Genomic DNA, 16,431 nt, shown 5'->3' on the forward strand with positions numbered 1-16,431 from the left:
CAGTGCGGGGCTGGGGTTCCTGGGAAGGCGGGGGAGCTGGGGGAACGTCTGAGCTGTGGAGCATCTGAGCTGGGGGAGCGTCTGAGCTGGGGGAGCGTCTGAGCTGGGGAGCGTCTGAGCTGGGGAGCGTCTAAACAGCGCAGTGCGCATGCCCAGGAACCCCAGCCCCGCACTGTGCATAATGAATAACACAGTGCGGGGCGGGGATTCAGCAACAGGGTGGCCGCACTGCCCGCGCAGGCGCAGTCAGGCACCCTGCATCTGAGCTGTGACTGACAATGAAGACTGCGCAGGATCCAGGCAGGCACGCACAGCGCAGGCGCCGGATTTAAGAAGAAACAGCGCTCAGGGGGCGGCGACCATCGCTCCTGAAGAGAAGAGTGACGGCAGTTGGGAGATTCATAGAGGACGATTCGGACCGCCTCCAGGTACAAAATCTGGTATTTGTGGCCAATTTTTAAAATGCTTTATTGAGGTAATAACTGAATCAAAAACTAAAAGAGCCACCTTGTTAGACTGCAGCATTACTGCTGCACAAGGTGGCTCTTTTAGTTTAGAACGGCTGGAGGGGGTGACAGTGGCCCTTTAAATTGGGAAAATAATTTTTAGGAGGCCATCCTCCACGTCTCTCCAGGGTGAATATGTTCCGTGACGCAACAGCCAAGTTATTGTGTTAAAGGGTGTTTTTGATGCCTGTAAAAAAAAATGTTTACACAGTATGTTGATGTGTACCACCCTGGGGCAAATTTTTTTATGAGGCCTTCCTCCACGTTTCTTCCAAGGTGGATTGGTGTGCGTCCAAATTTAGCGCAGGCCTTGCATTCACTTCATGGGCAAACATTATGGGGAGTAGAGAAATCATAATAATGGGAACTTTGGTTTCATGTGGCCATCTGTTCAAAGGGTTATTGGGAAGCGTGTAACTTTGGGGCAGAGCAGGCCTTGCATTAAATGCATATTGAAACAGTATGGGAGTACCAAATTTTTAATAATGGGAACTTTGGTTTCATGTGGCCATCCATTATGTCGGTTCAAATGGTTTTTGGGGTGCGTGTAACTTTGATGCAGGGCAGAACTTGCATTAAATGCATATTCAAACAGTATTGGAGTACCAAATTTCTAATAATGGGAACTTTGGTTTCATGGGGCCTTCCAGGTTGTCTGTTTTTTGTGCTATTGGGGTGCATCCAAATTTAGGGCAGGACTTTCATTCAATGCATAGGCAATAACAGCATAGGAGTCCCATTGTTTAATAATGGGAACAGCAAAGCATAGTCGGCTGATGGCTCTCTAAGAATAGTGAGGAACAACTGCTGTCCCTTACGAATAATAAAGTCCGCCATATGGCCCTGCTCCTTTAACAGTCCCTCCTTCATAAATAAAACAGGGTGTGTCTGATGATGTGTTAAACAACACATGGCCAGCTAAGGTTGTAAAATGTTAAAATGGCATTTCCCAGTGAATGCATTTGTTTTGGTTGAAAACAATGCTAAAGTTGAAAAATTCATCAAAGACGCTATGTCTAAACATAACCCAAGGTGTGGAGGGGCATTTTTGTTTTTGGTTATTTATTTTGCCTTACATACAAATCTTTACCCTGGAAAGGATGTTCTTTAACATATTTCCAAGGAAAATCCATTTTGGTTTAGTATTTGTATGTTTTATTGTGCACCTGGAAAAGCGGCGTAAGACTCTGACAACATTGTTCACAGCAGTGACCTGAGAGTCCGAAATGCTTCCAGGAGTCTTCCCCATGATGTTCCCATGTCTTTTGAGCACTGTTTCCATTGATTTCTGACATTTTTAGACCCTAAATAGACCCCTGGGGGGGTCACAGCAAAAATGCTCGGGTTTCCCATTGACTTACATTGGGCTCGTTGTTTGGGTCGAGCACCCGAGCATTACATTGTTCTTTAGCCTTCTGACCGAGCACTCTGCCTCCTAGCCACAGGTGTTTTAATCGCAACAGGTCCATTACCCCTCCACAGAGAGAGAGAATGTTATTCTAAGAAGAGGTTTTCACAGGTACCCATTCAGATGGAGACGTTTATTCTCAGCGAGGAAAGGAAATCGTAGGACCTGGTATACGAGAGATGCCCTAAAGTGGCTACCAGGTACACATAAAATTGGCCATTTTTATGCGCTAAACGCTCTCATTTTTCATATTTCTAGTGCAGTAATGCAGTTCAGGTTTCATGTTTGCATGTTTCAGCACTGCCGTGTGCTGCCTTATTTACTTGACTGTATATGAGTTGGTTACTCTAGGTTCAGCACCTGTTCACACTTAGTCTATGTTTGGATGTGACGGTCAGTTTTTTGAAATGTATTCTTTAGCCTTCTGACCGAGCATTCCGCCTCATAGCCACAGGTGTTTTAATCGCAACAGGTCCATTACCCCTCCACAGAGAGAGAGAATGTTAGTCTAAGTAGAGGTTTTCACAGGTACCCATTCACATGGAGACGTTTATTCTCAGCGAGGAAAGGAAATCGTAGGACCTGGTATACGAGAGATGCCCTAAAGTGGCTACCAGGTACACATAAAATTGGCCATTTTTATGCGCTAAACACTCTCATTTTTCATATTTCTAGTGCAGTAATGCAGTTCAGTTTTCATGTTTCATGTTTGCATGTTTCAGCGCTGCAGTGTGCTGCCTTATTTACTTGACTGTATATGAGTTGGTTACTCTAGGTTCAGCACCTGTTCACTCTTAGTCTATGTTTGGATGTGACGGTCAGTTTTTTGAAATGTATTCTTTAGCCTTCTAACCGAGCACTCCACCTCCTAGCCACAGGTGTTTTAATCGCAACAGGTCCATTACCCCTCCACAGAGAGAGAGAATGTTAGTCTAAGAAGAGGTTTTCACAGGTACCCATTCAGATGGAGACGTTTATTCTCAGCGAGGAAAGGAAATCGTAGGACCTGGTATACGAGAGATGCCCTAAAGTGGCTACCAGGTACACATAAAATTGGCCATTTTTATGCACTAAACGCTCTAATTTTTCATATTTCTAGTGCAGTAATGCAGTTCAGTTTTCATGTTTCATGTTTGCATGTTTCAGCGCTGCAGTGTGCTGCCTTATTTACTTGACTGTATATGAGTTGGTTTCTCTAGGTTCAGCACCTGTTCACACTTAGTCTATGTTTGGATGTGACGGTCAGTTTTTTGAAATGTATTCTTTAGCCTTCTGACCGAGCACTCCGCCTCCTAGCCACAGGTGTTTTAATCGCAACAGGTCCATTACCCCTCCACAGAGAGAGAGAATGTTAGTCTAAGAAGAGGTTTTCACAGGTACCCATTCAGATGGAGACGTTTATTCTCAGCGAGGAAAGGAAATCGTAAGACCTGGTATACAAGAGATGCCCTAAAGTGGCTACCAGGTACACATAACATTGGCCATTTTTATGCGCTTAACGCTCTCATTTTTCATATTTCTAGTGCAGTAATGCAGTTCAGTTTTCATGTTTCATGTTTGCATGTTTCAGCGCTACAGTTTGCTGCCTTATTTACTTGACTGTATATGAGTTGGTTACTCTAGGTTCAGCACCTGTTCACACTTATTCTATGTTTGGATGTGACGGTCAGTTTTTTGTAAAAAAAAACATCTTCCACTACAGCCATCCAAGCAGATGAACACTCAGCCAGGAGTGTACACATTTCCAAACATTAGTAACTATCACCAATAAAGTGGCATCAATTTCACCACAGTAGAAATAGTATAATAGGTAGTGACATCTCTTCCACGACAGCCAACCCAACATATGGACACCCAACCAGGAGTGTTCACATTTCCAAAAATTAGTGGCAGACACCAACATAGTGGCACCAATTTCACTACAGTAGAAATAGTATAATGGGGAGTGACATCTTTTCCATGACAGCCAACCCTGCAGATGGAGAGACCCAATCAGGAGTGTTCACATTTCAAACAATTATTGTTATAAACCATCAAAGTGGCATAAATTTCACAAGAGTAGAAATAGTGTAATAGGGACCAACACATCTTCCACTACAGTCAAGCCAGCAGATGGACACCCAACCAGAAGTGTTCACATTTCAAAAAATTAGTGCAGACACCAACAACGTGGCACTAATTTTGACACAGTAGAAGTAGTATAATAGGGAACGACTTCTTTTTCACAACAGCCAAATCAGCAGATGGAGACTCAATCAGGAGTTTTCAAATTTAAAATAATTATTGCAGACACCGCCAAAGTGGCATCAATTTCACCCGAGTAGAAATAGTATAATAGGGACCAACACATTTTCCACTACAGCCAACCCAGCAGATGGACACCCAAACAGCAGTATACACATTTCCAAAAATTAGTGTCAGACCAATAAAGTGGCATTAGCTTTACCACAGTAGAAATAGTATAATCGGGAGCGACATCTCTTTCACTACAGCCAACCAAACAGATAGACACCCAACCAGGAGTGTTCTCATTTCCAAAAATTAGTGGCAGACCCCAACAAAGTGGCACCAATTTCACCACAGTAGAAATAGTATAATGGGGAGCGACACATTTTCCAAGACAGCCAACCCAACCTCTATGACATACACTAGATGCTCCAAACAGTTTCTAAGTGAGATCTCCCCTATTGTATAATGGATGAGGCCTAAATAACATAGACTAGATGCTCCTAACAATTTCAAAGGTGAGTTCTTCCCAACTGTAAAACATTAGTAATAGAAGAATTTTTTTGTGTGTATGAGGCCTGTATAAAATAGACTAGATTCATCAAACAATCTCAATGTGAGATATTCTCTGCTGTATGACATCAGTAACAGAAAAATTGTTTGAGTGGGGATGAGGCTTGCATGACAAAGAATATATGCTCAAAAAATTCAAAATTAGATCTCCCCTACTGCATGATGTTAGTAACAGAAGAATCTTTTTTTGTGTGTGGATGACGCCTGTATAAAATAGACTAGATGATCCAAACAATTTCAAAGTGAGATTTACCCTGCTGTAGAACGTTAGTAACAGAAGACATTTTTTTTGTGGGGATGAGGCCTGTATAAAATAGACCAAACAATTTCAAAGTGAAATCTCCCCTGCTGTATGATATTAGTAACAGAAGAAATAATTGTTTGAGTGGGGATGATGCCTGTATGACAACAAAAATATGCTCCAAACAATTTCAAAATTAGATCTCCCCTACTGTATGACTTTAGTAACAGAAGAATTTGTTTTTGTGTGGATGAAGCCTGTATAACTCCAACTCCAGTCCTCAAGAGCCATCTACAGGTCATGTTTTCAGGATTTCCTTAGTATTGCCCAGGTGATAGACTTTTTGCCTGTGCAGGTTCTGCAATTATCACCTGAGCAGTACAATTAAATCCTGAAAACCAGACTTTTTGGTGGCTCTTGAGGGCTGGAGTTGGAGAACACTGCTGTATAAAATAGTCTAGATGCTCCAGACAATTTCAAAGTGAGATCTCCTATATTGTATCACGTTAGTAAGAGAAGAATTGTCTGAGTGTGGATGAGGCCTGTGTGACAAAGAAAATATGCTCCAAACAATTTCAAAATGACGTAGTAACAGAAGAAATTTTTTGTGTGTGTGGATGAGGCCTGTATAAAGTAGACTAGATGCTCCAAACAATTTCATAGTGAGATGAACCCTACTGTAAGACTTTAGTAACAAAATAATTTTTTGGGGGGGCCCGTGGATGAGGCCCGTATAAAAAAGACTAGATGCTCGAAACAATTTCAAAATTAGATCTCCCCAACTGTATGATGTTAGTAACAGAAGAATTTTTTTGTGTGTATGAGGCCTGTATAAAATAGACTAGATGCTCCAAGCAATTTCAAAGTGAGATGTACCCTAATGTATGACGTTAAAACCAAATAATTGTTTTTTGGTGTGGATGAGGCCTGTATAACATAGACTAGATTCTCCAAACATTTTGAAAGTGATATCTTCCCTACTGTAGAGCATTAGTAACAGATGAAATTTTGGGGGGCCTGTGGATGAGGCCTGTATAATATAGACTAGATGCCCCAAAGAATTTTAAAGTGAGATCTCCCCTACTGTATGAAGCTAGTAACAGAGGAAAGAATTGTTTGAATGAGGATGAGGCCTGTTTGTCAAAGATATGCTCCAAACTATTTAAAAATGAGATCTCCCCTACTGTATGACCTTAGTAAAAGTAATTTTTTTTATTTATGTGGAGGAGGCCTGTATAAAATAGACTAAATGCTCCAATTTCAAAGCGAGATCTACACTAATGTATGACGTTAGTAATCGAAACAATATTTTTGGCCTGTGGATGAGGCTTGCACAGTATAGACTAGATGATCCAAACAATTTCAAATGAAGATCTCCCCTACTGTATCACGTTAGTAATTGTACAAATTTGTTTTTAGTGTGGATGAGGGCTTTATAACCTAGAAGATATGCTCCAAACAATTTCAATCTCGGACCTAGCCTACTGTATCATGATTGTAAAAAAAATTGTTGTGCACACACCATAATTTCATTGCCACAAAATTACAGCATGGGATATGGCGGGCTTGATTATGTTTAGCAACATAATTTTTTCTTAATGTGCATGAGCTCTGCAGACAGCTTTATTTCACTACCACAAAGGTACAATGTGGGATATTGCAGGCTATATCATTTTTAGCAATTGAAACTTTTTTTTAAATCTGCAATTCTGCATGAGCTATGCAGACAGTTCAACTTCACTACCACAAAATGACAAGGTAATATATGGCATTCTGAATCATGTTAGTAACTGCCCCAACATTTTTTTTACTATACAACAGCTGTACACACAGATCAATTTCACCACCACAAAATTACAACGTGGGTTATGGCGGGCTGTATCATGTTTTAGCAACAGTAATTTGTTTTTTTTTAATGTGTATTAGCTCTGCAAACAGCTTTATTTCACAGCCACAAAATTACAAAGTGGGATATGGAGCCTGTACCATGTTTAGCAACAGAATTTTTTTTATCTGTATGAGCTATGCAGAGAGTTGAAATAACAAGGTGAGATATGGCATGCTGAATCACAGTAGCAACTGCCACAAAAAATATTTTTGCATGGCCAACAGCTCAAATCACAGAACAATGTCACCACACCACTAAATGACAAGGTGACATGACTTGCTGTATCACATGGGTTTATGAGGAATTGCTCCTGTCAAACCAATCTAATCAGTTTTTGTGAACAGATAAGCTATAGACTGGACCAAGGTGAGTCATTGGACGTGGTATATCTTGATTTTTGTAAAGCGTTTGATACCGTGCCACACAAGAGGTTGGTAAACAAAATGAGAATGCTGAGTCTGGGGGAAAATGTGTGCAAATGGGTTAGTAACTGGCTTAGTGATAGAAAGCAGAGGGTGGTTATAAATGGTCTATTCACTAACTGGGTCGCTGTGGCCAGTGGTGTACTGCAGGGGTTGGTGTTGGGACCTATTCTCTTCAACATATTTATTAACGATCTGGTAGAAGGTTTACACAGTAAAATATTGATATTTGCAGATGATACAAAACTATGTAAAGCAGTCAATACAAGAGAAGATAGTATTCTGCTACAGATGGATCTGGATAAGTTGGAAACTTGGGCCTAGAAGTGGCAGATGCGGTTTAGCAATGATAAATGTAAGGTTATACACATGAGAAGAAGGAATCAATATCACCATTACACACTGAACGAGAAACAATTGGGTAAATCTGACATGGAGAAGGACTTGGGGATCCTAGTTAATGATAAACTTACCTGGAGCAGTCAGTGCCAGGCAGTGGCTGCCAAGGCAAACAGGATCATGAGGTGCATTAAAAGAGGTCTGGATACACATGATGAGAGCATTATACCGCCTCTGTTCAAATGGCTGGTTAGACCGCACATGGAGTAATGTGTACAGTTTTGGGCACCGGTGCTCAGGAAGGATATAATGGAACTAGAATGCGTACAAAGGAGGGCAACAAAATTAGTAAAGGGGGTGGGGAACTTCAATACCCAGAGAAATTAGCAAAATTAGGATTATTTAGTATGAAAAAAGACGACTGAGGGGTGATATAATAATCATATATAAGGGGACAATACAAATATTTCTCCAAGGATCTGTTTTACCAAGGAAGGTGACGGTCACAAGGGGGCATTCTCTGTGTCTGGAGGAGAGAAGGTTTTTCCATCAACAAAGAAGAGGATTCTTTAATGTTAGTGTAGTGAGAATCTGGAATTCCTTGCCTGAGGAGGTGGTGATGGCGAACTCAGTCGGGGGGTTCAAGAGAGACCTGGATGTCTTCCTGGTGCGTATCATTATTGTATCTTACAGGTTATTAGGTTCTTTAAAAGGATGCAAATTTGGGGATTTATTTTGATGGAATATAGGCTGAACTGGATGGACAAATGTATTTTTTCGGCCTGGCTATGTCACTATGCCACATTTAGCAAGTGAAAAAATACGATTTAGAACAGTCTACTCATGCATGGAGCACAATAGCAGCAGTGCACAACATACTTCTATGAAATGTGCCCTGCTGTCTGTCTGTGAACCTCAGTAATGGCATAAAAAAAAGCTGGATAGTCGATTTCACAGACACACAGGACACTAGATATTTAAACTATCTGACTGAGAAACAACCGCTTAGCTAACTAGCTAAAATCTATCAGCAAACAGTCCCAGCATCAGGAGCAGCCTCTCTGTGCTGTTACATTGTCAAAATGATGCTAAAACAAGATGTCTGCTCTTTATATGGAGAGGGACATGTGATTTTGTGCCGATTTTATGTTTGCCGATCATTTTTCAAACAAATTCACTCATCATTAGTGTGGACCCCTCTGGCGTCAGAAAATAAACTGCAAGAATTTTTCCAAGGCCTGAAGGATCCCTGCATCTGGCCCAAACCTGCGCAACTGGACTCAGCATCCACAAACACAGGCAAATTGTGGATACGAGTAATATTGTGCAGTATTACAAGGGCATGGTTGACACATTTGACATTTTTCTCCCGAAATTGAATGGCATTAAGCAATACCCTCCATTTAGCAATCAAAAAAGAAAAATACACACTCAACCAGATGCCCTATTTAGCCTGTAATTGAAAATACGCCATAGTCGGTCATGAACACGCCGAGGATAAGGCCTCATAAAATGTGGTATGAGCTGAAAGGCCTCTTCAGCCATGAGAATGTATGGTAGCGGTTTCTTTTGAGCCAGGGAGGATCTTTGGGGGTGACACACACATTTCACTGGTCATAAGCCGCCGACCCATTAAGGAAGAATTGATTCGAGAATCTCCAGTTCTTCCATATTCCCCAATATCTACTATTACAAACTGGTAGTTGCTGTGAACTAACGCCAACAGCACTACTGAAAAAAATTGCTTGTAATTGTAGTATTGGAACCCTGAGTTTGTCGGATTCTTGATACTGAAATGTTTGCCATCCAAAGAGCCCAAATAATTAGGAAATTGACACCTGTTAAACATCCCCCTTGAAATTTGCTCCCAGTCTTCACGGCATTACTTTGTTCTGAAGACGATCCCATATTTAGGTTCAAGTATGCTTGACAATATTCAGATTTTTGTTGTTCCAAGAAGAACATCTAAGTGTAGGGCAACATAGGAGACTCCAGTGGCAAGAAACCTAAAATACAAACAACCAAAAAATATAATCAAATATATATAAATTGTAACAATAATTGGGATCACATTAATACATTTGCCTATTTATTTAATCTTTGCACATACTGCTTGTATATATATATTTGCAGTTTATTTGCACTTTTATTATACAGCTGCACTATTACTGTTATTCATTGTGTTACATGTTCATTGGCCATGTCCCTTGAGTAAGGGATCATTTGAACACGAAACGCGCGTTGAGATATGTGGCTGAGGTAAAGTCAGGCAGGACGCATCACAATAATGGGTAATTAACTCCTTTTTACTATCATCACTTTTGCATTGATATTGGGCGCAGCAGTGAGATTTAGAGGTCATTATACTGGACTCTTAGGGTATGTGCACACGCTGCGGATTTGTCAGGACTCTGAACATTTTTTACCTTTTGTGCATTACTGCCCTTTTCCAAGATGGCGTCTTTGGTCTCATGTGCACTGTCTTCCTGTTATAAAACTCCACCCAAGCCTTCAGTCTGTGCTAGAGTATTCTGCCTTGCATCCAGCTCCTGACCTCTGATTACTCCCTGGCTAGACACCTGCTCCTGTGAACCTGTGTGGTTATCCTGCTACTCTGCTCTGAGTTCCTGCTGCATACACAAGTTTCCAGTAATCCTTCTTCATCTGCTGTTCGTGTTTACTTCCATCTGCATTTGCTGGACATGTAAGCTGTTTCTGCTTTGCAATAACCTGAGACTATTAACCAGGTCTCCCTGGTTGAGCTAAGATATGATTTGAACTGCCTAATAAGCATATCTATCTGTGCCTGGACTAAGACAAGGATTTATTCGTTTCAAGTATCCTCAAGAATAACTGTGCTTCATAGACTTTCTGCTTGATTGCATTTTCCGCTGAAGTTTCCTATAGACTGCTAAGCTGCATTTATTATTTGCACCAAGTGTTGTGGACTTGAGTTTCTCTATGCACCTGTTTGAATCACCGTGTGATAATATAGACTTTACCACTTATAAAACTGTGTCCTGTAGTTGTCTTGTTCCACGCAAAGAGTCTCCTGAGTTATCCCCTATAAGTATTACAGGATTTTGCTGCGGATCCACAGCTGCGTGTCCGCAGCAGTTTCCCATGCGTTTACAGTATAATGTAAACCTATGGGAAACGAAATCCGCAGTGCACATGCTGCGGAAAAAAACGCTCGGAAATGCAGCGGTTTACATTCCGCAGCATGTCAATTCTTTGTGCGGATTACGCTGCGGGTTTACACCTGGCTCACAGAAAAATTCCCCAAAAGAGAATTTAACAAAATACTAAAAAGTATAACCTTTATTTAAAGCATTTATTAAAAACATATGTGCACTTGCAAACCCATCACCAATTAGAAAACAAGAGTACCACAGGAAAGACCAGGACAGTGCCAAGCCCTATATTCACTGGATGCACCCTACCTGTCTGCGGATGTTGGCACCCTATATCCTGCGCTGTGGCGCCCCCGCTCCTCATCGGCTCTCCCTACTATCCCTAATTAACCCTACCGGGATCAGGGACAGAGATGTTCATATACTCGGTGCACTAATAAGGATAATTAGAGTCAGATGAGGATAAATCAGTATAGCTATCTAACTAAGACTAATGTTCTAAACTAACTTGGTAAACTGTGTCCCTAATTCTTCATAATAGCACTCTAGCCTTGTTATTCCCAGTCATTTAAAGGCTAGAGTAGGTAAACGTGCTCCAGTGCTTCTTTATCTAAATCTAGAGCTAGGTGCATAGATAATCTTAATTGGTTTTGCACGCAGTGGGGCTAATTCTTGGGGTATTATCCTATTGTTAGAAAAAGGTATCTGCTGTGATATCCAATCATACCTCACGTTACCACACACTATTTTGATATCATGCCGCAATACACATATATTAGTGCCTTCTCAAGACAATCACCATTGCGCCATTGGTGGATGCAACAATAGTGTCCTTACAACCCCAGTGTAAGCCAAACCATAAAGCAATATTACTCAATATATCTTATATCAAAAACATATCCCCTTGGACTCAAAGCGTTTCTCCTCTTCCAGTTATAAGAGGTTCATCAGGAGTACAACCAAATATCAAAGGGTTACTTAGCTTATTCATGTTTTCAACATATCAGTGATATGAACAGCTGCACCACCGGGCCGATCCCCTATCCATGTAGCGTTGCTACACCTGCTCCAATAGAAAACTGCAGGTGTAAACCCGCAGCGGAATCCACAATAGAAACCGCGATAAATCTGCAGGAAAAACCGCAGCGGTTTTGCCCTGCGGATTTATCAAATCCGCTGCGGAAAATTCCGCAATGGAATCCGCAGCGTGTGCACATGGCCTTAAGGTTAATATGGCAACACACATGTGATATCCTTTTGTTATTGTCCATTACAATGGATTATATGTCCTCTTTTCCTTCTGTTTGCACTTCATGTATGTGTTGATCATGTCTATTTTTTCAGCCAATTATTCACACCTGTGGATTCATTTGGTGATTAAAACCCATGTATTACATTTTTGTAATATTTATTTAGTATAAATTTTTGTATGTTGTCAATTTCACTGAATTAATAAATTTTGGTGATTTTTTTTTAGGTATATTTTGACTCGGCTTTGACAATTCTCCTTGATTATGCAATATTCAGATTTTTGCTGTTCCAATAAGAATATCTAAGTGTTGGAAAACATAGGAGACTCCAGTGTCAAGAAACCTAAAATACAAACAACCAAAAAATATAAGCAAATATATATATATATAAAATGCAACTATAAATGGGATCACACTAATACATTTGCCTATGTATTCATTCTTAAACTGTGTATATATATATATATATATATATATATATATATATATATATATATATACAAAAATAGATCAATGACTACATTAGTCTGTGCTAAAAACTAAGGAAAATGTGAAATATGTGAAATAGGAAATAGCATACTGGCTTATGAACTTTATGAACAAACACATGAGATTTTTAGCACAAGATTTGCAAACGTTGTGAGCCCATTCACCAAAACATCAAGGTAATCTCAGATCGAATGGGTAACTACACTGACTGTCTGGTGTGAACACTTACCTATGGTATCTGAGCTGAATGCCTAATGTGAACACTTACTTGTGGCTAATGTCAGGGTAAAGCCTACTTATATAGGAGGCTCAGAACCAACTGTGTTGAGATGTAATTAAAACCTGGAGAAGGGCGGGACGTTCAAGTCAGAAAATAGTATATAGTAAATAGATCAACTGACCGAACAATGTATATATATATATATAAATAATTTGTAGCCAAAAAAATTCAAATACAAAAATAGATCAATGACTACATTAGTCTGTGCTAAAAACTAAGGAAAATGTGAAATATGTGAAATAGGAAATAGCATACTGGCTTATGAACTTTATGAACAAACACATGAGATTTTTAGCACAAGATTTGCAAACGTTGACCTTGACGTTTTGGTGAATGGGCTCACAACGTTTGCAAATCTTGTGCTAAAAATCTCATGTGTTTGTTCATAAAGTTCATAAGCCAGTATGCTATTTCCTATTTCACATATTTCACATTTTCCTTAGTTTTTAGCACAGACTAATGTAGTCATTGATCTATTTTTGTGTTTGAATTTTTTTGGCTACAAATTATTTATATATATATATATATATTACTATATACTATTTTCTGACTTGAACATCCCGCCCTTCTCCAGGTTTTAATTACATCTCAACACAGTTGGTTCTGAGCCTCCTATATAAGTAGGCTTTACCCTGACATTAGCCACAAGTAAGTATTCACATTAGGCATTCAGCTCAGAAACCATAGGTAAGTGTTCACACCAGACAGTCAGTGTAGTTACCCATTCGATCTGAGATTACCTTGACGTTTTGGTGAATGGGCTCACAACGTTTGCAAATCTTGTGCTAAAAATCTCATGTGTTTGTTCATAAAGTTCATAAGCCAGTATGCTATTTCCTATTTCACATATTTCACATTTTCCTTAGTTTTTAGCACAGACTAATGTAGTCATTGATCTATTTTTGTATTTGAATTTTTTTGGCTACAAATTATTTATATATATATATATATATATATATATATATATATATATATATACATTGTTCGGTCAGTTGATCTATTTACTATATACTATTTTCTGACTTGAACGTCCCGCCCTTCTCCAGGTTTTAATTACATCTCAACACAGTTGGTTCTGAGCCTCCTATATAAGTAGGCTTTACCCTGACATTAGCCACAAGTAAGTGTTCACATTAGGCATTCAGCTCAGAAACCATAGGTAAGTGTTCACACCAGACAGTCAGTGTAGTTACCCATTCGATCTGAGATTACCTTGACGTTTTGGTGAATGGGCTCACAACGTTTGCAAATCTTGTGCTAAAAATCTCATGTGTTTGTTCATAAAGTTCATAAGCCAGTATGCTATTTCCTATTTCACATATTTCACATTTTCCTTAGTTTTTAGCACAGACTAATGTAGTCATTGATCTATTTTTGTATTTGAATTTTTTTGGCTACAAATTATTTATATATATATATATATACATTGTTCGGTCAGTTGATCTATTTACTATATACTATTTTCTGACTTGAACGTCCCGCCCTTCTCCAGGTTTTAATTACATCTCAACACAGTTGGTTCTGAGCCTCCTATATAAGTAGGCTTTACCCTGACATTAGCCACAAGTAAGTGTTCACATTAGGCATTCAGCTCAGAAACCATAGGTAAGTGTTCACACCAGACAGTCAGTGTAGTTACCCATTCGATCTGAGATTACCTTGACGTTTTGGTGAATGGGCTCACAACGTTTGCAAATCTTGTGCTAAAAATCTCATGTGTTTGTTCATAAAGTTCATAAGCCAGTATGCTATTTCCTATTTCACATATTTCACATTTTCCTTAGTTTTTAGCACAGACTAATGTAGTCATTGATCTATTTTTGTATTTGAATTTTTTTGGCTACAAATTATTTATATATATATATATATATATACATTGTTCGGTCAGTTGATCTATTTACTATATACTGTTTTCTGACTTGAACGTCCCGCCCTTCTCCAGGTTTTAATTACATCTCAACACAGTTGGTTCTGAGCCTCCTATATAAGTAGGCTTTACCCTGACATTAGCCACAAGTAAGTGTTCACATTAGGCATTCAGCTCAGAAACCATAGGTAAGTGTTCACACCAGACAGTCAGTGTAGTTACCCATTCGATCTGAGATTACCTTGACGTTTTGGTGAATGGGCTCACAACGTTTGCAAATCTTGTGCTAAAAATCTCATGTGTTTGTTCATAAAGTTCATAAGCCAGTATGCTATTTCCTATTTCACATATTTCACATTTTCCTTAGTTTTTAGCACAGACTAATGTAGTCATTGATCTATTTTTGTATTTGAATTTTTTTGGCTACAAATTATTTATATATATATATATATATATATACATTGTTCGGTCAGTTGATCTATTTACTATATACTATTTTCTGACTTGAACGTCCCGCCCTTCTCCAGGTTTTAATTACATCTCAACACAGTTGGTTCTGAGCCTCCTATATAAGTAGGCTTTACCCTGACATTAGCCACAAGTAAGTGTTCACATTAGGCATTCAGCTCAGAAACCATAGGTAAGTGTTCACACCAGACAGTCAGTGTAGTTACCCATTCGATCTGAGATTACCTTGACGTTTTGGTGAATGGGCTCACAACGTTTGCAAATCTTGTGCTAAAAATCTCATGTGTTTGTTCATAAAGTTCATAAGCCAGTATGCTATTTCCTATTTCACATATTTCACATTTTCCTTAGTTTTTAGCACAGACTAATGTAGTCATTGATCTATTTTTGTATTTGAATTTTTTTGGCTACAAATTATTTATTTATATATATATATATATATATATATATATATATATATATATATATATACATTGTTCGGTCAGTTGATCTATTTACTATATATATATATATATATATATATATATATATATATATATATATATATATATATATAGTACGGACCAAAAGTTTGGACATACCTTCTTATTTAAAGATTTTTCTGTATTTTCACGACTATGAAAATTGTACATTCACACTGAAGGCATCAAAACTATGAAGTAACACGTGTGGAATTATCTACTTAACAAAAAATTGTGAAACAACTGAATTTATGTCTTATATTCTAGGTTCTTCAAAGTAGCCACCTTTTGCTTTGATGACTGCTTTGCACACTCTTGGCATTCTCTTGATGAGCTTCAAGAGGTTGTCACCGGAAATGGTCTTCCAACAATCTTGAAGGGGTTCCCAGAATTGCTTAGCACTTGTTGGCCCTTTTGCCTTCACTCTGCGGTCCAGCTCACCCCAAACCATCTCGATTGGGTTCAGGTCTGGCGTAGCACCCCAACACTCTCCCTCTTGGTCAAATAGCCCTTACACAGCCTGGAGGTGTGTTTGGGGTCATTGTCCTGTTGAAAAATAAATGATGGTCCAACTAAATGCAAACTGGATGGAATAGCATGCTGCTGCAAGATGCTGTGGTAGCCATGCTCTTCCAATATGCCTTCAATTTTGAATAAATCCCCAACAGTGTCACCAGCAAAGCACCCCCACACCATCACACCTCCTCCTTCATGCTTCACTGTGGCAACCAGGCATGTAGAGTCCATCCGTTCACCTTTTCTGTGTCACACAAAGACACGGTGGTTGGAACCAAAGATCTCAAATTTGGACTCATCAGACCAAAGCACAGATTTCCACTGGTCTAATGTCCATTCCTTGTGTTCTTAGGCCAAACAAGT

The sequence above is a fragment of the Ranitomeya variabilis genome, chromosome 2, assembly GCF_051348905.1.
Source record: "Ranitomeya variabilis isolate aRanVar5 chromosome 2, aRanVar5.hap1, whole genome shotgun sequence".
NCBI lineage: Eukaryota > Metazoa > Chordata > Amphibia > Anura > Dendrobatidae > Ranitomeya > Ranitomeya variabilis.